The 19033-nt window shown below is 46.5% G+C and overlaps 16 non-coding genes and 40 pseudogenes across 16 annotated transcripts; all 56 read left to right on the top strand.

The window, feature by feature from the left end:
• The first annotated feature begins 88 nt into the window (after nucleotides 1-88).
• LOC136721176 (uncharacterized) lies at nucleotides 89-207 on the top strand (annotated as a pseudogene).
• A 224-nt stretch (nucleotides 208-431) lies between these two features.
• Nucleotides 432-550, top strand: LOC136721236 (5S ribosomal RNA). Its single transcript, XR_010805865.1, has one exon. It is a non-coding gene; the product is annotated as a 5S ribosomal RNA (ribosomal RNA).
• A 210-nt stretch (nucleotides 551-760) lies between these two features.
• LOC136721133 (uncharacterized) lies at nucleotides 761-879 on the top strand (annotated as a pseudogene).
• A 221-nt stretch (nucleotides 880-1100) lies between these two features.
• Nucleotides 1101-1219, top strand: LOC136721235 (5S ribosomal RNA). The gene has a single exon (XR_010805864.1). It is a non-coding gene; the product is annotated as a 5S ribosomal RNA (ribosomal RNA).
• A 210-nt stretch (nucleotides 1220-1429) lies between these two features.
• LOC136721175 (uncharacterized) lies at nucleotides 1430-1548 on the top strand (annotated as a pseudogene).
• A 224-nt stretch (nucleotides 1549-1772) lies between these two features.
• LOC136721234 (5S ribosomal RNA) lies at nucleotides 1773-1891 on the top strand. The gene has a single exon (XR_010805863.1). It is a non-coding gene; the product is annotated as a 5S ribosomal RNA (ribosomal RNA).
• Nucleotides 1892-2101: 210 nt separating this feature from the next.
• LOC136721132 (uncharacterized) lies at nucleotides 2102-2220 on the top strand (annotated as a pseudogene).
• Nucleotides 2221-2441: 221 nt separating this feature from the next.
• LOC136721019 (5S ribosomal RNA) lies at nucleotides 2442-2560 on the top strand. Its single transcript, XR_010805816.1, has one exon. It is a non-coding gene; the product is annotated as a 5S ribosomal RNA (ribosomal RNA).
• A 210-nt stretch (nucleotides 2561-2770) lies between these two features.
• On the top strand, nucleotides 2771-2889 carry LOC136721174 (uncharacterized; annotated as a pseudogene).
• Nucleotides 2890-3113: 224 nt separating this feature from the next.
• Nucleotides 3114-3232, top strand: LOC136721233 (5S ribosomal RNA). Its single transcript, XR_010805862.1, has one exon. It is a non-coding gene; the product is annotated as a 5S ribosomal RNA (ribosomal RNA).
• A 210-nt stretch (nucleotides 3233-3442) lies between these two features.
• On the top strand, nucleotides 3443-3561 carry LOC136721130 (uncharacterized; annotated as a pseudogene).
• Nucleotides 3562-3782: 221 nt separating this feature from the next.
• LOC136721232 (5S ribosomal RNA) lies at nucleotides 3783-3901 on the top strand. The gene has a single exon (XR_010805861.1). It is a non-coding gene; the product is annotated as a 5S ribosomal RNA (ribosomal RNA).
• Nucleotides 3902-4111: 210 nt separating this feature from the next.
• Nucleotides 4112-4230, top strand: LOC136721173 (uncharacterized; annotated as a pseudogene).
• A 224-nt stretch (nucleotides 4231-4454) lies between these two features.
• LOC136721231 (5S ribosomal RNA) lies at nucleotides 4455-4573 on the top strand. Its single transcript, XR_010805860.1, has one exon. It is a non-coding gene; the product is annotated as a 5S ribosomal RNA (ribosomal RNA).
• Nucleotides 4574-4783: 210 nt separating this feature from the next.
• Nucleotides 4784-4902, top strand: LOC136721129 (uncharacterized; annotated as a pseudogene).
• A 221-nt stretch (nucleotides 4903-5123) lies between these two features.
• On the top strand, nucleotides 5124-5242 carry LOC136721018 (5S ribosomal RNA). Its single transcript, XR_010805815.1, has one exon. It is a non-coding gene; the product is annotated as a 5S ribosomal RNA (ribosomal RNA).
• Nucleotides 5243-5452: 210 nt separating this feature from the next.
• LOC136721171 (uncharacterized) lies at nucleotides 5453-5571 on the top strand (annotated as a pseudogene).
• Nucleotides 5572-5795: 224 nt separating this feature from the next.
• On the top strand, nucleotides 5796-5914 carry LOC136721229 (5S ribosomal RNA). The gene has a single exon (XR_010805858.1). It is a non-coding gene; the product is annotated as a 5S ribosomal RNA (ribosomal RNA).
• A 210-nt stretch (nucleotides 5915-6124) lies between these two features.
• Nucleotides 6125-6243, top strand: LOC136721128 (uncharacterized; annotated as a pseudogene).
• A 221-nt stretch (nucleotides 6244-6464) lies between these two features.
• LOC136721016 (5S ribosomal RNA) lies at nucleotides 6465-6583 on the top strand. Its single transcript, XR_010805814.1, has one exon. It is a non-coding gene; the product is annotated as a 5S ribosomal RNA (ribosomal RNA).
• A 210-nt stretch (nucleotides 6584-6793) lies between these two features.
• Nucleotides 6794-6912, top strand: LOC136721170 (uncharacterized; annotated as a pseudogene).
• Nucleotides 6913-7136: 224 nt separating this feature from the next.
• On the top strand, nucleotides 7137-7255 carry LOC136721228 (5S ribosomal RNA). The gene has a single exon (XR_010805857.1). It is a non-coding gene; the product is annotated as a 5S ribosomal RNA (ribosomal RNA).
• A 210-nt stretch (nucleotides 7256-7465) lies between these two features.
• Nucleotides 7466-7583, top strand: LOC136721029 (uncharacterized; annotated as a pseudogene).
• A 556-nt stretch (nucleotides 7584-8139) lies between these two features.
• On the top strand, nucleotides 8140-8258 carry LOC136721051 (uncharacterized; annotated as a pseudogene).
• Nucleotides 8259-8479: 221 nt separating this feature from the next.
• On the top strand, nucleotides 8480-8598 carry LOC136721095 (5S ribosomal RNA). The gene has a single exon (XR_010805829.1). It is a non-coding gene; the product is annotated as a 5S ribosomal RNA (ribosomal RNA).
• A 210-nt stretch (nucleotides 8599-8808) lies between these two features.
• Nucleotides 8809-8926, top strand: LOC136721027 (uncharacterized; annotated as a pseudogene).
• A 215-nt stretch (nucleotides 8927-9141) lies between these two features.
• Nucleotides 9142-9260, top strand: LOC136721098 (uncharacterized; annotated as a pseudogene).
• Nucleotides 9261-9470: 210 nt separating this feature from the next.
• Nucleotides 9471-9589, top strand: LOC136721195 (uncharacterized; annotated as a pseudogene).
• Nucleotides 9590-9810: 221 nt separating this feature from the next.
• Nucleotides 9811-9929, top strand: LOC136721082 (5S ribosomal RNA). Its single transcript, XR_010805828.1, has one exon. It is a non-coding gene; the product is annotated as a 5S ribosomal RNA (ribosomal RNA).
• Nucleotides 9930-10148: 219 nt separating this feature from the next.
• On the top strand, nucleotides 10149-10266 carry LOC136721056 (uncharacterized; annotated as a pseudogene).
• A 215-nt stretch (nucleotides 10267-10481) lies between these two features.
• Nucleotides 10482-10600, top strand: LOC136721097 (uncharacterized; annotated as a pseudogene).
• A 210-nt stretch (nucleotides 10601-10810) lies between these two features.
• Nucleotides 10811-10929, top strand: LOC136721192 (uncharacterized; annotated as a pseudogene).
• Nucleotides 10930-11153: 224 nt separating this feature from the next.
• On the top strand, nucleotides 11154-11272 carry LOC136721246 (5S ribosomal RNA). The gene has a single exon (XR_010805874.1). It is a non-coding gene; the product is annotated as a 5S ribosomal RNA (ribosomal RNA).
• A 221-nt stretch (nucleotides 11273-11493) lies between these two features.
• On the top strand, nucleotides 11494-11612 carry LOC136721076 (uncharacterized; annotated as a pseudogene).
• Nucleotides 11613-11831: 219 nt separating this feature from the next.
• On the top strand, nucleotides 11832-11950 carry LOC136721124 (uncharacterized; annotated as a pseudogene).
• Nucleotides 11951-12167: 217 nt separating this feature from the next.
• Nucleotides 12168-12286, top strand: LOC136721059 (uncharacterized; annotated as a pseudogene).
• Nucleotides 12287-12502: 216 nt separating this feature from the next.
• Nucleotides 12503-12621, top strand: LOC136721135 (uncharacterized; annotated as a pseudogene).
• A 220-nt stretch (nucleotides 12622-12841) lies between these two features.
• On the top strand, nucleotides 12842-12960 carry LOC136721035 (uncharacterized; annotated as a pseudogene).
• Nucleotides 12961-13176: 216 nt separating this feature from the next.
• LOC136721096 (uncharacterized) lies at nucleotides 13177-13295 on the top strand (annotated as a pseudogene).
• A 210-nt stretch (nucleotides 13296-13505) lies between these two features.
• On the top strand, nucleotides 13506-13624 carry LOC136721165 (uncharacterized; annotated as a pseudogene).
• Nucleotides 13625-13843: 219 nt separating this feature from the next.
• On the top strand, nucleotides 13844-13962 carry LOC136721123 (uncharacterized; annotated as a pseudogene).
• Nucleotides 13963-14178: 216 nt separating this feature from the next.
• Nucleotides 14179-14297, top strand: LOC136721114 (uncharacterized; annotated as a pseudogene).
• Nucleotides 14298-14518: 221 nt separating this feature from the next.
• Nucleotides 14519-14637, top strand: LOC136721033 (uncharacterized; annotated as a pseudogene).
• Nucleotides 14638-14853: 216 nt separating this feature from the next.
• LOC136721093 (uncharacterized) lies at nucleotides 14854-14972 on the top strand (annotated as a pseudogene).
• Nucleotides 14973-15182: 210 nt separating this feature from the next.
• On the top strand, nucleotides 15183-15301 carry LOC136721164 (uncharacterized; annotated as a pseudogene).
• Nucleotides 15302-15528: 227 nt separating this feature from the next.
• LOC136721220 (5S ribosomal RNA) lies at nucleotides 15529-15647 on the top strand. Its single transcript, XR_010805850.1, has one exon. It is a non-coding gene; the product is annotated as a 5S ribosomal RNA (ribosomal RNA).
• A 216-nt stretch (nucleotides 15648-15863) lies between these two features.
• Nucleotides 15864-15982, top strand: LOC136721092 (uncharacterized; annotated as a pseudogene).
• A 209-nt stretch (nucleotides 15983-16191) lies between these two features.
• LOC136721182 (uncharacterized) lies at nucleotides 16192-16310 on the top strand (annotated as a pseudogene).
• Nucleotides 16311-16527: 217 nt separating this feature from the next.
• LOC136721073 (uncharacterized) lies at nucleotides 16528-16646 on the top strand (annotated as a pseudogene).
• A 210-nt stretch (nucleotides 16647-16856) lies between these two features.
• On the top strand, nucleotides 16857-16975 carry LOC136721191 (uncharacterized; annotated as a pseudogene).
• A 209-nt stretch (nucleotides 16976-17184) lies between these two features.
• On the top strand, nucleotides 17185-17303 carry LOC136721038 (uncharacterized; annotated as a pseudogene).
• A 216-nt stretch (nucleotides 17304-17519) lies between these two features.
• Nucleotides 17520-17638, top strand: LOC136721158 (uncharacterized; annotated as a pseudogene).
• A 208-nt stretch (nucleotides 17639-17846) lies between these two features.
• LOC136721048 (uncharacterized) lies at nucleotides 17847-17965 on the top strand (annotated as a pseudogene).
• A 214-nt stretch (nucleotides 17966-18179) lies between these two features.
• Nucleotides 18180-18298, top strand: LOC136721079 (uncharacterized; annotated as a pseudogene).
• A 218-nt stretch (nucleotides 18299-18516) lies between these two features.
• LOC136721204 (uncharacterized) lies at nucleotides 18517-18635 on the top strand (annotated as a pseudogene).
• A 215-nt stretch (nucleotides 18636-18850) lies between these two features.
• Nucleotides 18851-18969, top strand: LOC136721230 (5S ribosomal RNA). The gene has a single exon (XR_010805859.1). It is a non-coding gene; the product is annotated as a 5S ribosomal RNA (ribosomal RNA).
• The last annotated feature ends 64 nt before the right edge of the window (nucleotides 18970-19033 follow it).

Genomic DNA, 19033 nt, shown 5'->3' with positions numbered 1-19033 from the left:
TTTCCCTCTATTTTTCATTTTTTTTTTTGCTGGCAGTTCCGTCAATACCCGCCAGCCTTTAAGAGACATCATGCAGCCAGGCATCTCGGCTTGCGGCCACACCATCCTGAACGCGCCCGATCTCGTCAGATCTCGGAAGCTAAACGGGGCAGGACCTGGTCAGTACATGAAAGTGAGACCTCCTGGAAATACCTAGTTCTGCAAGCTTTTACGTCTCCTGGGTAACTTTATCGTAGCTCTTAATACTCTCTCTCTGTCTGGAGGAGATATAATTGAAGTATTGCACACGTATCCAGCTACTGTCAACACCCTTTGCTGCACTGATATTTTTCCATCCATTTTTCTTTTTTCTATTTTTTTTTTTTTTTTTTGCTGGAAGTTCCGTCAATACCCGCCAACCTTTAAGAGACATCATGCAGCCAGGCCTTTCGGCTTGTGGCCACACCGTCCTGAATGCGCCCGATCTCGTCAGATCTCGGAAGCTAAACGGGGCAGGGCCTCGTCAGTACTTGGATGGGTGACCTCCTGGAAATACCAGGTGCTGCAAGCTTTTTACGTCTCCTGGGTAACTTCATCGTAGCTCTTAATACTCTCTTTCTGTCTCCAGGAGATATAATTGAAGAATTGTACACGTACCCGGCTACTTTCAACACCCTTTGCTGCACTGGTATATTTCCCTCTATTTTTCATTTTTTTTTTTGCTGGCAGTTCCGTCAATACCCGCCAGCCTTTAAGAGACATCATGCAGCCAGGCATCTCGGCTTGCGGCCACACCATCCTGAATACGCAAGATCTCGTCAGATCTCGGAAGAAAAACTGGGCAGGGCCTGGTCAGTAATTGGATGGGTGACCTCCTGGAAATACCAGGTGCTGAAAGCTTTTTACATCTCCTGGGTAACTTCAGCGTAGCTCTTAATACTCTCATTCAGTCTGGAGGAGATATAATTGAAGAATTGTACATGTACCCGGCTACTTTCAACACCCTGTCCTGCACTGATATTTTTCCCTCCATTTTTCTATTTATTTATTTTTTATTTTTTGCTGGAAGTTCCGTCAATACCCGCCAACCTTTAAGAGACATCATGCAGCCAGGCCTTTCGGCTTGTGGCCACACCGTCCTGAATGCGCCCGATCTCGTCAGATCTCGGAAGCTAAACGGGGCAGGGCCTCGTCAGTACTTGGATGGGTGACCTCCTGGAAATACCAGGTGCTGCAAGCTTTTTACGTCTCCTGGGTAACTTCATCGTAGCTCTTAATACTCTCTTTCTGTCTCCAGGAGATATAATTGAAGAATTGTACACGTACCCGGCTACTTTCAACACCCTTTGCTGCACTGGTATATTTCCCTCTATTTTTCTTTTTTTTTTTTGCTGGCAGTTCCGTCAATACCCGCCAGCCTTTAAGAGACATCATGCAGCCAGGCATCTCGGCTTGCGGCCACACCATCCTGAACGCGCCCGATCTCGTCAGATCTCGGAAGCTAAACGGGGCAGGACCTGGTCAGTACATGAAAGTGAGACCTCCTGGAAATACCTAGTTCTGCAAGCTTTTACGTCTCCTGGGTAACTTTATCGTAGCTCTTAATACTCTCTCTCTGTCTGGAGGAGATATAATTGAAGTATTGCACACGTATCCAGCTACTGTCAACACCCTTTGCTGCACTGATATTTTTCCATCCATTTTTCTTTTTTCTATTTTTTTTTTTTTTTTTTGCTGGAAGTTCCGTCAATACCCGCCAACCTTTAAGAGACATCATGCAGCCAGGCCTTTCGGCTTGTGGCCACACCGTCCTGAATGCGCCCGATCTCGTCAGATCTCGGAAGCTAAACGGGGCAGGGCCTCGTCAGTACTTGGATGGGTGACCTCCTGGAAATACCAGGTGCTGCAAGCTTTTTACGTCTCCTGGGTAACTTCATCGTAGCTCTTAATACTCTCTTTCTGTCTCCAGGAGATATAATTGAAGAATTGTACACGTACCCGGCTACTTTCAACACCCTTTGCTGCACTGGTATATTTCCCTCTATTTTTCATTTTTTTTTTTGCTGGCAGTTCCGTCAATACCCGCCAGCCTTTAAGAGACATCATGCAGCCAGGCATCTCGGCTTGCGGCCACACCATCCTGAATACGCAAGATCTCGTCAGATCTCGGAAGAAAAACTGGGCAGGGCCTGGTCAGTAATTGGATGGGTGACCTCCTGGAAATACCAGGTGCTGAAAGCTTTTTACATCTCCTGGGTAACTTCAGCGTAGCTCTTAATACTCTCATTCAGTCTGGAGGAGATATAATTGAAGAATTGTACATGTACCCGGCTACTTTCAACACCCTGTCCTGCACTGATATTTTTCCCTCCATTTTTCTATTTATTTATTTTTTATTTTTTGCTGGAAGTTCTGTCAATACCCGCCAGCCTTTAAGAGACATCATGCAGCCCGGCCTCTTGGCTTGTGGCCACACCGTCCTGAACACGCCCGATCTCGTCAGATCTCGGAAGCTAAACGGGGCAGGGCCTCGTCAGTACTTGGATGGGTGACCTCCTGGAAATACCAGGTGCTGCAAGCTTTTTACGTCTCCTGGGTAACTTCATCGTAGCTCTTAATACTCTCTTTCTGACTCCAGGAGATATAATTGAAGAATTGTACACGTACCCGGCTACTTTCAACACCCTTTGCTGCACTGGTATATTTCCCTCTATTTTTCATTTTTTTTTTTGCTGGCAGTTCCGTCAATACCCGCCAGCCTTTAAGAGACATCATGCAGCCAGGCATCTCGGCTTGCGGCCACACCATCCTGAACGCGCCCGATCTCGTCAGATCTCGGAAGCTAAACGGGGCAGGACCTGGTCAGTACATGAAAGTGAGACCTCCTGGAAATACCTAGTTCTGCAAGCTTTTACGTCTCCTGGGTAACTTTATCGTAGCTCTTAATACTCTCTCTCTGTCTGGAGGAGATATAATTGAAGTATTGCACACGTATCCAGCTACTGTCAACACCCTTTGCTGCACTGATATTTTTCCATCCATTTTTCTTTTTTCTATTTTTTTTTTTTTTTTTTGCTGGAAGTTCCGTCAATACCCGCCAACCTTTAAGAGACATCATGCAGCCAGGCCTTTCGGCTTGTGGCCACACCGTCCTGAATGCGCCCGATCTCGTCAGATCTCGGAAGCTAAACGGGGCAGGGCCTCGTCAGTACTTGGATGGGTGACCTCCTGGAAATACCAGGTGCTGCAAGCTTTTTACGTCTCCTGGGTAACTTCATCGTAGCTCTTAATACTCTCTTTCTGTCTCCAGGAGATATAATTGAAGAATTGTACACGTACCCGGCTACTTTCAACACCCTTTGCTGCACTGGTATATTTCCCTCTATTTTTCATTTTTTTTTTTGCTGGCAGTTCCGTCAATACCCGCCAGCCTTTAAGAGACATCATGCAGCCAGGCATCTCGGCTTGCGGCCACACCATCCTGAATACGCAAGATCTCGTCAGATCTCGGAAGAAAAACTGGGCAGGGCCTGGTCAGTAATTGGATGGGTGACCTCCTGGAAATACCAGGTGCTGAAAGCTTTTTACATCTCCTGGGTAACTTCAGCGTAGCTCTTAATACTCTCATTCAGTCTGGAGGAGATATAATTGAAGAATTGTACATGTACCCGGCTACTTTCAACACCCTGTCCTGCACTGATATTTTTTCCTCCATTTTTCTATTTATTTATTTTTTATTTTTTGCTGGAAGTTCCGTCAATACCCGCCAACCTTTAAGAGACATCATGCAGCCAGGCCTTTCGGCTTGTGGCCACACCGTCCTGAATGCGCCCGATCTCGTCAGATCTCGGAAGCTAAACGGGGCAGGGCCTCGTCAGTACTTGGATGGGTGACCTCCTGGAAATACCAGGTGCTGCAAGCTTTTTACGTCTCCTGGGTAACTTCATCGTAGCTCTTAATACTCTCTTTCTGTCTCCAGGAGATATAATTGAAGAATTGTACACGTACCCGGCTACTTTCAACACCCTTTGCTGCACTGGTATATTTCCCTCTATTTTTCTTTTTTTTTTTTGCTGGCAGTTCCGTCAATACCCGCCAGCCTTTAAGAGACATCATGCAGCCAGGCATCTCGGCTTGCGGCCACACCATCCTGAACGCGCCCGATCTCGTCAGATCTCGGAAGCTAAACGGGGCAGGACCTGGTCAGTACATGAAAGTGAGACCTCCTGGAAATACCTAGTTCTGCAAGCTTTTACGTCTCCTGGGTAACTTTATCGTAGCTCTTAATACTCTCTCTCTGTCTGGAGGAGATATAATTGAAGTATTGCACACGTATCCAGCTACTGTCAACACCCTTTGCTGCACTGATATTTTTCCATCCATTTTTCTTTTTTCTATTTTTTTTTTTTTTTTTTGCTGGAAGTTCCGTCAATACCCGCCAACCTTTAAGAGACATCATGCAGCCAGGCCTTTCGGCTTGTGGCCACACCGTCCTGAATGCGCCCGATCTCGTCAGATCTCGGAAGCTAAACGGGGCAGGGCCTCGTCAGTACTTGGATGGGTGACCTCCTGGAAATACCAGGTGCTGCAAGCTTTTTACGTCTCCTGGGTAACTTCATCGTAGCTCTTAATACTCTCTTTCTGTCTCCAGGAGATATAATTGAAGAATTGTACACGTACCCGGCTACTTTCAACACCCTTTGCTGCACTGGTATATTTCCCTCTATTTTTCATTTTTTTTTTTGCTGGCAGTTCCGTCAATACCCGCCAGCCTTTAAGAGACATCATGCAGCCAGGCATCTCGGCTTGCGGCCACACCATCCTGAATACGCAAGATCTCGTCAGATCTCGGAAGAAAAACTGGGCAGGGCCTGGTCAGTAATTGGATGGGTGACCTCCTGGAAATACCAGGTGCTGAAAGCTTTTTACATCTCCTGGGTAACTTCAGCGTAGCTCTTAATACTCTCATTCAGTCTGGAGGAGATATAATTGAAGAATTGTACATGTACCCGGCTACTTTCAACACCCTGTCCTGCACTGATATTTTTCCCTCCATTTTTCTATTTATTTATTTTTTATTTTTTGCTGGAAGTTCTGTCAATACCCGCCAGCCTTTAAGAGACATCATGCAGCCCGGCCTCTTGGCTTGTGGCCACACCGTCCTGAACACGCCCGATCTCGTCAGATCTCGGAAGCTAAACGGGGCAGGGCCTCGTCAGTACTTGGATGGGTGACCTCCTGGAAATACCAGGTGCTGCAAGCTTTTTACGTCTCCTGGGTAACTTCATCGTAGCTCTTAATACTCTCTTTCTGACTCCAGGAGATATAATTGAAGAATTGTACACGTACCCGGCTACTTTCAACACCCTTTGCTGCACTGGTATATTTCCCTCTATTTTTCATTTTTTTTTTTGCTGGCAGTTCCGTCAATACCCGCCAGCCTTTAAGAGACATCATGCAGCCAGGCATCTCGGCTTGCGGCCACACCATCCTGAACGCGCCCGATCTCGTCAGATCTCGGAAGCTAAACGGGGCAGGACCTGGTCAGTACATGAAAGTGAGACCTCCTGGAAATACCTAGTTCTGCAAGCTTTTACGTCTCCTGGGTAACTTTATCGTAGCTCTTAATACTCTCTCTCTGTCTGGAGGAGATATAATTGAAGTATTGCACACGTATCCAGCTACTGTCAACACCCTTTGCTGCACTGATATTTTTCCATCCATTTTTCTTTTTTCTATTTTTTTTTTTTTTTTTTGCTGGAAGTTCCGTCAATACCCGCCAACCTTTAAGAGACATCATGCAGCCAGGCCTTTCGGCTTGTGGCCACACCGTCCTGAATGCGCCCGATCTCGTCAGATCTCGGAAGCTAAACGGGGCAGGGCCTCGTCAGTACTTGGATGGGTGACCTCCTGGAAATACCAGGTGCTGCAAGCTTTTTACGTCTCCTGGGTAACTTCATCGTAGCTCTTAATACTCTCTTTCTGTCTCCAGGAGATATAATTGAAGAATTGTACACGTACCCGGCTACTTTCAACACCCTTTGCTGCACTGGTATATTTCCCTCTATTTTTCATTTTTTTTTTTGCTGGCAGTTCCGTCAATACCCGCCAGCCTTTAAGAGACATCATGCAGCCAGGCATCTCGGCTTGCGGCCACACCATCCTGAATACGCAAGATCTCGTCAGATCTCGGAAGAAAAACTGGGCAGGGCCTGGTCAGTAATTGGATGGGTGACCTCCTGGAAATACCAGGTGCTGAAAGCTTTTTACATCTCCTGGGTAACTTCAGCGTAGCTCTTAATACTCTCATTCAGTCTGGAGGAGATATAATTGAAGAATTGTACATGTACCCGGCTACTTTCAACACCCTGTCCTGCACTGATATTTTTCCCTCCATTTTTCTATTTATTTATTTTTTATTTTTTGCTGGAAGTTCTGTCAATACCCGCCAGCCTTTAAGAGACATCATGCAGCCCGGCCTCTTGGCTTGTGGCCACACCGTCCTGAACACGCCCGATCTCGTCAGATCTCGGAAGCTAAACGGGGCAGGGCCTCGTCAGTACTTGGATGGGTGACCTCCTGGAAATACCAGGTGCTGCAAGCTTTTTACGTCTCCTGGGTAACTTCATCGTAGCTCTTAATACTCTCTTTCTGTCTCCAGGAGATATAATTGAAGAATTGTACACGTACCCGGCTACTTTCAACACCCTTTGCTGCACTGGTATATTTCCCTCTATTTTTCATTTTTTTTTTTGCTGGCAGTTCCGTCAATACCCGCCAGCCTTTAAGAGACATCATGCAGCCAGGCATCTCGGCTTGCGGCCACACCATCCTGAACGCGCCCGATCTCGTCAGATCTCGGAAGCTAAACGGGGCAGGACCTGGTCAGTACATGAAAGTGAGACCTCCTGGAAATACCTAGTTCTGCAAGCTTTTACGTCTCCTGGGTAACTTTATCGTAGCTCTTAATACTCTCTCTCTGTCTGGAGGAGATATAATTGAAGTATTGCACACGTATCCAGCTACTGTCAACACCCTTTGCTGCACTGATATTTTTCCATCCATTTTTCTTTTTTCTATTTTTTTTTTTTTTTTTTGCTGGAAGTTCCGTCAATACCCGCCAACCTTTAAGAGACATCATGCAGCCAGGCCTTTCGGCTTGTGGCCACACCGTCCTGAATGCGCCCGATCTCGTCAGATCTCGGAAGCTAAACGGGGCAGGGCCTCGTCAGTACTTGGATGGGTGACCTCCTGGAAATACCAGGTGCTGCAAGCTTTTTACGTCTCCTGGGTAACTTCATCGTAGCTCTTAATACTCTCTTTCTGTCTCCAGGAGATATAATTGAAGAATTGTACACGTACCCGGCTACTTTCAACACCCTTTGCTGCACTGGTATATTTCCCTCTATTTTTCATTTTTTTTTTTGCTGGCAGTTCCGTCAATACCCGCCAGCCTTTAAGAGACATCATGCAGCCAGGCATCTCGGCTTGCGGCCACACCATCCTGAACGCGCCCGATCTCGTCAGATCTCGGAAGCTAACGGGGCAGGGCCTGGTCAGTACTTGGATGGGAGACCTCCTAGAAATACCAGGTGCTGCAAGCTTTTTACGTCTCCTGGGTAACTTCATCATAGCTCTTAATACTCTCTTTCAGTCTGTAGGAGATATTATTGAAGAATTGTACACGTACCCGGCTACTTTCAAAACCCTTTGCTGCACTGATATTTTTCCCTCCATTTTTCTTTTTTCTTTTTTCTTTTGCTGGAAGTTCCGTCAATACCCGTCAGCCTTAAAGAGACATCATGCAGCTGGGCCTCTCGGCTTTCGGCCACACCGTCCTGAATGCGCATGATATCGTCCGATTTCGGAAGCTAAACGGGGCAGGACCTGGTCAGTACTTGAATGTGAGACCTCCTGGAAATACCAGGTGCTGCAAGCTTTTTACATCTCCTGGGTAACTTCAGCGTAGCTCTTAATACTCTCATTCAGTCTGGAGGAGATATAATTGAAGAATTGTACATGTACCCGGCTACTTTCAACACCCTGTCCTGCACTGATATTTTTCCCTCCATTTTTCTATTTATTTATTTTTTATTTTTTGCTGGAAGTTCTGTCAATACCCGCCAGCCTTTAAGAGACATCATGCAGCCAGGCCTCTTGGCTTGCGGCCACACCGTCCTGAACACGCCCGATCTCGTCAGATCTCGGAAGCTAAACGGGGCAGGGCCTCGTCAGTACTTGGATGGGAGACCTCCTAGAAATACCAGGTGCTGCAAGCTTTTTACGTCTCCTGGGTAACTTCATCGTAGCTCTTAATACTCTCTTTCTGTCTCCAGGAGATATAATTGAAGAATTGTACACGTACCCGGCTACTTTCAACACCCTTTCCTGCACTGATATTTTTCCCTCCATTTTTCTATTTTTTTTTTTTTTTTTTTTTGCTGGAAGTTCCGTCAATACCCGCCAACCTTTAAGAGACATCATGCAGCCAGGCATCTCGGCTTGTGGCCACACCGTCCTGAATGCGCCCGATCTCGTCAGATCTCGGAAGCTAAACGGGGCAGGGCCTGGTCAGTACTTGGATGGGAGACCTCCTAGAAATACCAGGTGCTGCAAGCTTTTTACGTCTCCTGGGTAACTTCATCGTAGCTCTTAATACTCTCTTTCTGTCTCCAGGAGATATAATTGAAGAATTGTACACGTACCCGGCTACTTTCAACACCCTTTGCTGCACTGGTATATTTCCCTCTATTTTTCTTTTTTTTTTTTGCTGGCAGTTCCGTCAATACCCGCCAGCCTTTAAGAGACGTCATGCAGCCAGGAATCTCGGCTTGCGGCCACACCATCCTGAACGCGCCCGATCTCGTCAGATCTCGGAAGCTAACGGGGCAGGGCCTGGTCAGTACTTGGATGGGAGACCTCCTAGAAATACCAGGTGCTGCAAGCTTTTTACGTCTCCTGGGTAACTTCATCGTAGCTCTTAATACTCTCTTTCTGTGTCCAGGAGATATAATTGAAGAATTGTACACGTACTAGGCTACTTTCAACACCCTTTGCTGCACTGATATTTTCCCTCCATTTTTCTTGTTATTTTATTTTTTTGCTGGAAGTTCCGTCAATATCCGCCAGCCTTTAAGAGACATCATGCAGCCAGGCCTCTTGGCTTGTAGTCACACCGTCCTGAACGCGCCCGATCATATCAGATTTCGGAAGCTAAACGGGGCAGGGCCTGGTCAGTACTTGGATGTGTGACCTCCTGGAAATACCAGGTGCTGCAAGCTTTTTACGTCTCCTGGGTAACTTCATCGTAGCTCTTAAAACTCTCTTTCTGTCTCCAGGAGATATAATTGAAGAATTGTACACGTACCCGGCTACTTTCAACACCCTTTGCTGCACTGGTATATTTCCCTCTATTTTTCTTTTTTTTTTTTGCTGGCAGTTCCGTCAATACCCGCCAACCTTAAAGAGACATCATGCAGCTGGGCCTCTCGGCTTTCGGCCACACCGTCCTGAATGCGCATGATATCGTCAGATCTCGGAAGCTAAACGGGGCAGGACCTGGTCAGTACTTGAATGTGAGACCTCCTGGAAATACCAGGTGCTGCAAGCTTTTTACGTCTCCTGGGTAACTTTATCGTAGCTCTTAATACTCTCTTTCTGTCTCCAGGACATATAATTGAAGAATTGTACACGTACCCGGCTACTTTCAACACCCTTTCCTGCACTGATATTTTTCCCTCCATTTTTCTATTTTTTTTTTTTTTTTTTTTTGCTGGAAGTTCCGTCAATACCCGCCAACCTTTAAGAGACATCATGCAGCCAGGCCTTTCGGCTTGTGGCCACACCGTCCTGAATGCGCCCGATCTCGTCAGATCTCGGAAGCTAAACGGGGCAGGGCCTGGTCAGTACTTGGATGGGAGACCTCCTAGAAATACCAGGTGCTGCAAGCTTTTTACGTCTCCTGGGTAACTTCATCGTAGCTCTTAATACTCTCTATCTGTCTGGAGGAGATATAATTGAAGTATTGTACACATACCCGGCTACTTTCAACAGCCTTTGCTGCACTGATATTTTTCCCTCCATTTTCCTTTTTTTTTTTTTTTTTTTTTGCTGGAAGTTCCGTCAATACCCGCCAGCCTTTAAGAGACATCATGCAGCCAGGCCTCTCGGCTTGCGGCCACACCGTCCTGAACGCGCCCGATCTCATCTGATCTCGGAAGCTAACGGGGCAGGGCCTGGTCAGTACTTGGATGGGTGACCTCCTGGAAATACCAGGTGCTGAAAGCCTTTTACATCTCCTGGGTAACTTCATCGTAGCTCTTAATACTCTCTTTCTGTGTCCAGGAGATATAATTGAAGAATTGTACACGTACTAGGCTACTTTCAACACCCTTTGCTGCACTGATATTTTCCCTCCATTTTTCTTTTTATTTTATTTTTTTGCTGGAAGTTCCGTCAATATCCGCCAGCCTTTAAGAGACATCATGCAGCCAGGCCTCTTGGCTTGTAGTCACACCGTCCTGAACGCGCCCGATCATATCAGATTTCGGAAGCTAAACGGGGCAGGGCCTGGTCAGTACTTGGATGTGTGACCTCCTGGAAATACCAGGTGCTGCAAGCTTTTTACGTCTCCTGGGTAACTTCATCGTAGCTCTTAAAACTCTCTTTCTGTCTCCAGGAGATATAATTGAAGAATTGTACACGTACCCGGCTACTTTCAACACCCTTTGCTGCACTGGTATATTTCCCTCTATTTTTCTTTTTTTTTTTTGCTGGCAGTTCCGTCAATACCCGCCAACCTTAAAGAGACATCATGCAGCTGGGCCTCTCGGCTTTCGGCCACACCGTCCTGAATGCGCATGATATCGTCAGATCTCGGAAGCTAAACGGGGCAGGACCTGGTCAGTACTTGAATGTGAGACCTCCTGGAAATACCAGGTGCTGCAAGCTTTTACGTCTCCTGGGTAACTTTATCGTAGCTCTTAATATTCTCTTTCAGTCTGCAGGAGATATAATTGAAGTATTGTACACGTATCCAGCTACTGTCAACACCCTTTGCTGCACTGATATTTTTCCATCCATTTTTCTTTTTTCTTTTTTTATATTTTTTTTTTGCTGGAAGTTCCGTCAATATCCGCCAACCTTTAAGAGACATCATGCAGCCAGGCCTTTCGGCTTGTGGCCACACCGTCCTGAATGCGCCTGATCTCGTCAGATCTCGGAAGCTAAACGGGACAGGGCCTGGTCAGTACTTGGATGGGAGACCTCCTGGAAATACAAGGTGCTGCAAGCTTTTTACATCTCCTGGGTAACTTCAGCGTAGCTCTTAATACTCTCATTCAGTCTGGAGGAGATATAATTGAAGAATTGTACATGTACCCGGCTACTGTCAACACCCTGTCCTGCACTGATATTTTTCCCTCCATTTTTCTATTTATTTATTTTTTATTTTTTGCTGGAAGTTCTGTCAATACCCGCCAGCCTTTAAGAGACATCATGCAGCCAGGCCTCTTGGCTTGCGGCCACACCGTCCTGAACACGCCCGATCTCGTCAGATCTCGGAAGCTAAACGGGGCAGGGCATCGTCAGTACTTGGATGGGAGACCTCCTGGAAATACCTGGTGCTGCAAGCATTTTACGTCTCCTGGGAAACTTCATCGTAGCTCTTAATACTCTCTATCTGTCTGGAGGAGATATAATTGAAGTATTGTACACGTACCCGGCTACTTTCAACAGCCTTTGCTGCACTGATATTTTTCCCTCCATTTTCCATTTTTTTTTTTTTTTTTTTTGCTGGAAGTTCCGTCAATACCCGCCAGCCTTTAAGAGACATCATGCAGCCAGGCCTCTCGGCTTGCGGCCACACCGTCCTGAACGCGCCCGATCTCGTCAGATCTTGGAAGCTAAACGGGGCAGGACCTGGTCGGTACATGAATGTGAGACCTCCTGGAAATACCTGGTGCTGCAAGCTTTTACGTCTCCTGGGTAACTTTATCGTAGCTCTTAATACTCTCTATCTGTCTGGAGGAGATATAATTGAAGTATTGTACACGTACCCAGCTACTGTCAACACCCTTTGCTGCACTGATATTTTTCCATCCATTTTTCTATTTTTTTTTTTTTTTTTTGCTGGAAGTTCCGTCAATACCCGCCAACCTTTAAGAGACATCATGCAGCCAGGCATCTCGGCTTGCGGCCACACCGTCCTGAATGCGCCCGATCTCATCATATCTCGGAAGCTAAACGGGGCAGGGTCTGGCCAGTACTTGGTTGGGTGACCACCTGGAAATACCAGGTGCTGCAAGCTTTTTACGTCTCCTGGGTAACTTCATCGTAGCTCTTAATACTCTCTTTCAGTCTGGAGGAGATATTATTGAAGAATTGTACACGTACCCGGCTACTTTCAACAGCCTTTGCTGCACTGATATTTCTCCCTCCATTTTTCTTTTTTTTTTTTTTTTTTTGCTGGAAGTTCCGTCAATACCCACCAGCCTAAAGAGACATCATGCAGGCGGGCCTCTCGGCTTTCGGCCACACCGTCCTGAACGCGCCCGATATCGTCAGATCTCGGAAGGTAAAAGGGGCAGGGCCTGGTCAGTACTTGGATGGGTGACCTCCTGGAAATACCTGGTGCTGCAATCTTTTTTGTCTCCTGGGTAACTTCATCGTAGCTCTTAGTACTCTCTTTCTGTCTGGAGGAGATATAATTGAAGTATTGTACACGTACACGGCTACTTTCAACAGCCTTTGCTGCACTGATATTTTTCCATCCATTTTTCTTTTTTTTTTTTTTTTTTTTTTTGCTGGAAGTTCCGTCAATACCCGCCAACCTTTAAGAGACATCATGCAGCCAGGCCTCTCGGCTTGTGGCCACACCGTCCTGAATGCGCCCGATCTCGTAAGATCTCGGAAGCTAAACGGGGCAGGGCCTGGTCAGTACTTGGATGGCTGACCTCCTAGAAATACCAGGTGCTGCAAGCTTTTTACGTCTCCTGGGTAACTTCATCGTAGCTCTTAATACTCTCTTTCTGTCTCCAGGAGATATAATTGAAGAATTGTACACGTACTAGGCTACTTTCAACACCCTTTGCTGCACTGATATTTTTCCCTCCATTTATCTTTTTATTTTATTTTTTTGCTGGAAGTTCCGTCAATATCCGCCAGCCTTTAAGAGACATCATGCAGCCAGGCCTCTTGGCTTGTAGTCACACCGTCCTGAACGCGCCCGATCATATCAGATTTCGGAAGCTAAACGGGGCAGGGCCTGGTCAGTACTTGGATGTGTGACCTCCTGGAAATACCAGGTGCTGCAAGCTTTTTACGTCTCCTGGGTAACTTCATCGTAGCTCTTAAAACTCTCTTTCTGTCTCCAGGAGATATAATTGAAGAATTGTACACGTACCCGGCTACTTTCAACACCCTTTGCTGCACTGGTATATTTCCCTCTATTTTTCTTTTTTTTTTTTGCTGGCAGTTCCGTCAATACCCGCCAGCCTTTAAGAGACATCATGCAGCCAGGCATCTTGGCTTGCGGCCACACCATCCTGAACGCGCCCGATCTCGTCAGATCTCGGAAGCTAAATGGGGCAGGACCTGGTCAGTACATGAATGTGAGACCTCCTTGAAATACCTCGTGCTGCAAGCTTTTACGTCTCCTGGGTAACTTTATCGTAGCTCTTAATACTCTCTATCTGTCTGGAGGAGATATAATTGAAGAATTGTACATGTACCCGGCTACTTTCAACACCCTTTGCTGCACTGATATTTTTCCCTCCCTTTTTCTATTTTTTTTTTTTTTTTTTTTGCTGGAAGTTCCGTCAATACTTGCCAGCCTTTAAGAGACATCATGCAGCCAGGTCTCTTGCCTTGCGGCCACACCGTCCTTAACGCGCCTGATCTCATCATATCTCGGAAGCTAAACGGGGCAGGGTCTGGCCAGTACTTGGTTGGGTGACCACCTGGAAATACCAGGTGCTGCAAGCTTTTTACGTCTCCTGGGTAACTTCATCGTAGCTCTTAATACTCTCTTTCAGTCTGGAGGAGATATTATTGAAGAATTGTACACGTACCCGGCTACTTTCAACAGCCTTTGCTGCACTGATATTTCTCCCTCCATTTTTCTTTTTTTTTTTTTTTTTTTGCTGGAAGTTCCGTCAATACCCACCAGCCTAAAGAGACATCATGCAGGCGGGCCTCTTGGCTTTCGGCCACACCGTCCTGAACGCGCCCGATATCGTCAGATCTCGGAAGGTAAAAGGGGCAGGGCCTGGTCAGTACTTGGATGGGTGACCTCCTGGAAATACCTGGTGCTGCAAGCTTTTTTGTCTCCTGGGTAACTTCATCGTAGCTCTTAGTACTCTCTTTCTGTCTGGAGGAGATATAATTGAAGTATTGTACACGTACACGGCTACTTTCAACAGCCTTTGCTGCACTGATATTTTTCCATCCATTTTTCTTTTTTTTTTTTTTTTTTTTTTTTGCTGGAAGTTCCGTCAATACCCGCCAACCTTTAAGAGACATCATGCAGCCAGGCCTCTCGGCTTGTGGCCACACCGTCCTGAATGCGCCCGATCTCGTAAGATCTCGGAAGCTAAACGGGGCAGGGCCTGGTCAGTACTTGGATGGCTGACCTCCTAGAAATACCAGGTGCTGCAAGCTTTTTACGTGTCCTGGGTAACTTCATCGTAGCTCTTAATACTCTCTTTCTGTCTCCAGGAGATATAATTGAAGAATTGTACACGTACCCGGCTACTTTCAAAACCCTTTGCTGCACTGATATTTTTCCCTCCATTTTTCTTTTTATTTTATTTTTTTGCTGGAAGTTCCGTCAATATCCGCCAGCCTTTAAGAGACATCATGCAGCCAGGCCTCTTGGCTTGTAGTCACACCGTCCTGAACGCGCCCGATCATATCAGATTTCGGAAGCTAAACGGGGCAGGGCCTGGTCAGTACTTGGATGTGTGACCTCCTGGAAATACCAGGTGCTGCAAGCTTTTTACGTCTCCTGGGTAACTTCATCGTAGCTCTTAAAACTCTCTTTCTGTCTCCAGGAGATATAATTGAAGAATTGTACACGTACCCGGCTACTTTCAACACCCTTTGCTGCACTGGTATATTTCCCTCTATTTTTCTTTTTTTTTTTTGCTGGCAGTTCCGTCAATACCCGCCAGCCTTTAAGAGACATCATGCAGCCAGGCATCTTGGCTTGCGGCCACACCATCCTGAACGCGCCCGATCTCGTCAGATCTCGGAAGCTAAATGGGGCAGGACCTGGTCAGTACATGAATGTGAGACCTCCTTGAAATACCTCGTGCTGCAAGCTTTTAAGTCTCCTGGGTAACGTTATCGTAGCTCTTAATACTCTCTATCAGTCTGGAGGAGATATAATTGAAGTACTGTACACGTACCCAGCTCCTGTCAACATCCTTTGCTGCACTGATATTTTTCCATCCATTTTTCTTTTTTTTTTTTTTTTTTTTTTTTTTTTTTGCTGGAAGTTCCGTCAATACCCGCCAACCTTTAAGAGACATCATGCAGCCAGGCCTCTCGGCTTGCGGCCACACCGTCCTGAATGCGCCAGATCTCGTCAGATCTCGGAAGCTAAACGGGGCAGGGCCTGGTCAGTACTGGGATGGGAGACCTCCTAGAAATACCAGGTGCTGCAAGCCTTTTACGTCTCCTGGGTAACTTCATCGTAGCTCTTAATACTCTCTTTCTGTCTCCAGGAGATATAATTTAAGAATTGTACACGTACTAGGCTACTTTCAACACCCTTTGCTGCACTGATATTTTTCCCTCCATTTTTCTTTTTATTTTATTTTTTTGCTGGAAGTTCCGTCAATATCCGCCAGCCTTTAAGAGACATCATGCAGCCAGGCCTCTTGGCTTGTAGTCACACCGTCCTGAACGCGCCCGATCATATCAGATTTCGGAAGCTAAACGGGGCAGGGCCTGGTCAGTACTTGGATGTGTGACCTCCTGGAAATACCAGGTGCTGCAAGCTTTTTACGTCTCCTGGGTAACTTCATCGTAGCTCTTAAAACTCTCTTTCTGTCTCCAGGAGATATAATTGAAGAATTGTACACGTACCCGGCTACTTTCAACACCCTTTGCTGCACTGGTATATTTCCCTCTATTTTTCTTTTTTTTTTTGCTGGCAGTTCCGTCAATACCCGCCAGCCTTTAAGAGACATCATGCAGCCAGGCATCTCGTATTGCGGCCACACCGTCCTGAACGCGCCCGATCTCGTAAGATCTCGAAAGCTAAACGGGGCATGACCTGGTCAGTACTTGGATGGGAGACCTCCTTGAAATACCTCGTGCTGCAAGCTTTTACGTCTCCTGGGTAACTTTATCGTAGCTCTTAATACTCTCTATCTGTCTGGAGGAGATATTATTGAAGAATTGTACACGTACCCGGCTACTTTCAACAGCCTTTGCTGCACTGATATTTCTCCCTCCATTTTTCTTTTTTTTTTTTTTTTTTTTGCTGGAAGTTCCGTCAATACCCGCCAACCTTTAAGAGACATCATGCAGCCAGGCCTTTCGGCTTGTGGCCACACCGTCCTGAATGCGCCCGATCTCGTCAGATCTCGGAAGCTAAACGGGGCAGGGCCTGGTCAGTACTTGAATGGGAGACCTCCTACAAATACGAGGTGCTGCAAGCTTTTTATGTCTCCTGGGTAACTTCATCGTAGCTCTTAATACTCTCTTTCTGTCTCCAGGAGATATAATTGAAGAATTGTACACGTACCCGGCTACTTTCAACACCCTTTGCTGCACTGGTATATTTCCCTCTATTTTTCTTTTTTTTTTTTGCTGGCAGTTCCGTCAATACCCGCCAGCCTTTAAGAGACATCATGCAGCCAGGCATCTCGGCTTGCGGCCACACCATCCTGAACGCGCCGGATCTCGTCAGATATCGGAAGCTAAACGGGGCAGGACCTGGTCAGTACATGAATGTGAGACCTCCTGGAAATACCTCGTGCTGCAAGCTTTTACGTCTCCTGTGTAACTTTATCGTAGCTCTTAATACTCTCTATCTGTCTGGAGGAGATATAATTGAAGTATTGTACACGTATCCAGCTACTGTCAACACCCTTTGCTGCACTGGTATTTCTCCCTCCATTTCTCTTTTTTTTTTTTGCTGGATGTTCCGTCAAAACCCGCCAACCATTAAGAGACATCATGCAGCCCGGCCTCTTGGCTTGCAGCCACACCGTCCTGAACGCCCCCGATCTCATCAGATCTTGGAATTTAAACGGGGCAGGGCCTGGTCAGTACTTGGATGGGTGACCTCCTGGAAATGCCAGGTGCTGCAAGCTTTTTACGTCCCCTGGGTAACTTCATCGTAGCTCTTAATACTCTCTTTCACTCTGGAGGAGATATAATTGAAGTATTGTACACGTACCCGGCTACTTTCAACAGCCTTTGCTGCACTGATATTTCTCCCTCCATTTTTCTTTTTTTTTTTTTTTTTTTGCTGGAAGTTCCGTCAATACCCACCAGCCTAAAGAGACATCATGCAGCCAGGCTTCTTGGCTTTCGGCCACACCGTCCTGAACGCACCCGATATCGTCAGATCTTGAAAGGTAAAAGGGGCAGGGCCTGGTCAGTACTTGGATGGGTGACCTCCTGGAAATACCTGGTGCTGCAAGCTTTTTTGTCTTCTGGGTAACTTCATCGTAGCTCTTAGTACTCTCTTTCTGTCTGGAGGAGATATAATTGAAGTATTGTACACGTACACGGCTACTTTCAACAGCCTTTGCTGCACTGATATTTTTCCCTCCATTTTTCTTTTTTTTTTTTGCTGGAAGTTCGTCAATATCCGCCAACCTTTAAGAGACATCATGCAGCCAGGCCTCTCGGCTTGTGGCCACACCGTCCTGAATGCGCCCGATCTCGTAAGATCTCGGAAGGTAAAAGGGGCAGGGCCTGGTCAGTACTTGGATGGGTGACCTCCTGGAAAAACCTGGTGCTGCAAGCTTTTTTGTCTCCTGGGTAACTTCATCGTAGCTCTTAATACTCTCTTTCTGTCTGGAGGAGACATAATTGAAGTATTGTACACGTACCCAGCTACTGTCAACACCCTTTGCTGCACTGATATTTTCCCATCCATTTTTCTTTTTTTTTTTTTTTTTGCTGGAAGTTCCGTCAATACCCACCAACCTTTAAGAGACATCATGCAGCCCAGCCTCTTGGCTTGCAGCCACACCGTCCTGAACGCCCCCGATCTCATCAGATCTTGGAATTTAAACGGGGCAGAGCCTGGTCAGTACTTGGATGGGTGACCTCCTGGAAATGCCAGGTGCTGCAAGCTTTTTCGTCTCCTGGGTAACTTCATCGTAGCTCTTAATACTCTCTTTCTGTCTCCAGGAGATATAATTGAAGAATTGTACACGTACCCGGCTACTTTCAACACCCTTTCCTGCACTGATATTTTTCCCTCCATTTTTCTATTTTTTTTTTTTTTTTTTTGCTGGAAATTCCGTCAATACCCGCCAGACTTTAAGAGACATCATGCAGCCAGGCATCTTGGCTTGCGGCCACACCATCCTGAACTCGCCCGATCTCGTCAGATCTTGAAAGCTAAACGGGGCAGGACCTGGTCGGTACATGAATGTGAGACCTCCTGGAAATACCTGGTGCTTCAAGCTTTTACGTCTCCTGGGTAACTTTATCGTAGCTCTTAATACTCTCTATCTGTCTGGAGGAGATATAATTGAAGTATTGTACACGTACCCAGCTACTGTCAACACCCTTTGCTGCACTGATATTTTTCCATCCATTTTTCTTTTTTGTTTTTTTTTTTGCTGGAAGTTCCGTCAATACCCGCCAACCTTTAAGAGACATCATGCAGCCAGGCTTCTCGGCTTGCGGCCACACCGTCCTGAATGCGCCCGATCTCGTCAGATCTCGGAAGCTAAACGGGGCAGGGCCTGGTCAGTACTTGGATGGGAGACCTCCTAGAAATACCAGGTGCTGCAAGCCTTTTACGTCTCCTGGGTAACTTCATCGTAGCTCTTAATACTCTCTTTCTGTCTCTAGGAGATAT

The sequence above is a fragment of the Amia ocellicauda genome, unplaced genomic scaffold (assembly GCF_036373705.1).
Source record: "Amia ocellicauda isolate fAmiCal2 unplaced genomic scaffold, fAmiCal2.hap1 HAP1_SCAFFOLD_111, whole genome shotgun sequence".
Classification (NCBI taxonomy): Eukaryota; Metazoa; Chordata; class Actinopteri; order Amiiformes; family Amiidae; genus Amia; species Amia ocellicauda.
This window is presented reverse-complemented; position numbering and strand designations above follow the sequence as displayed.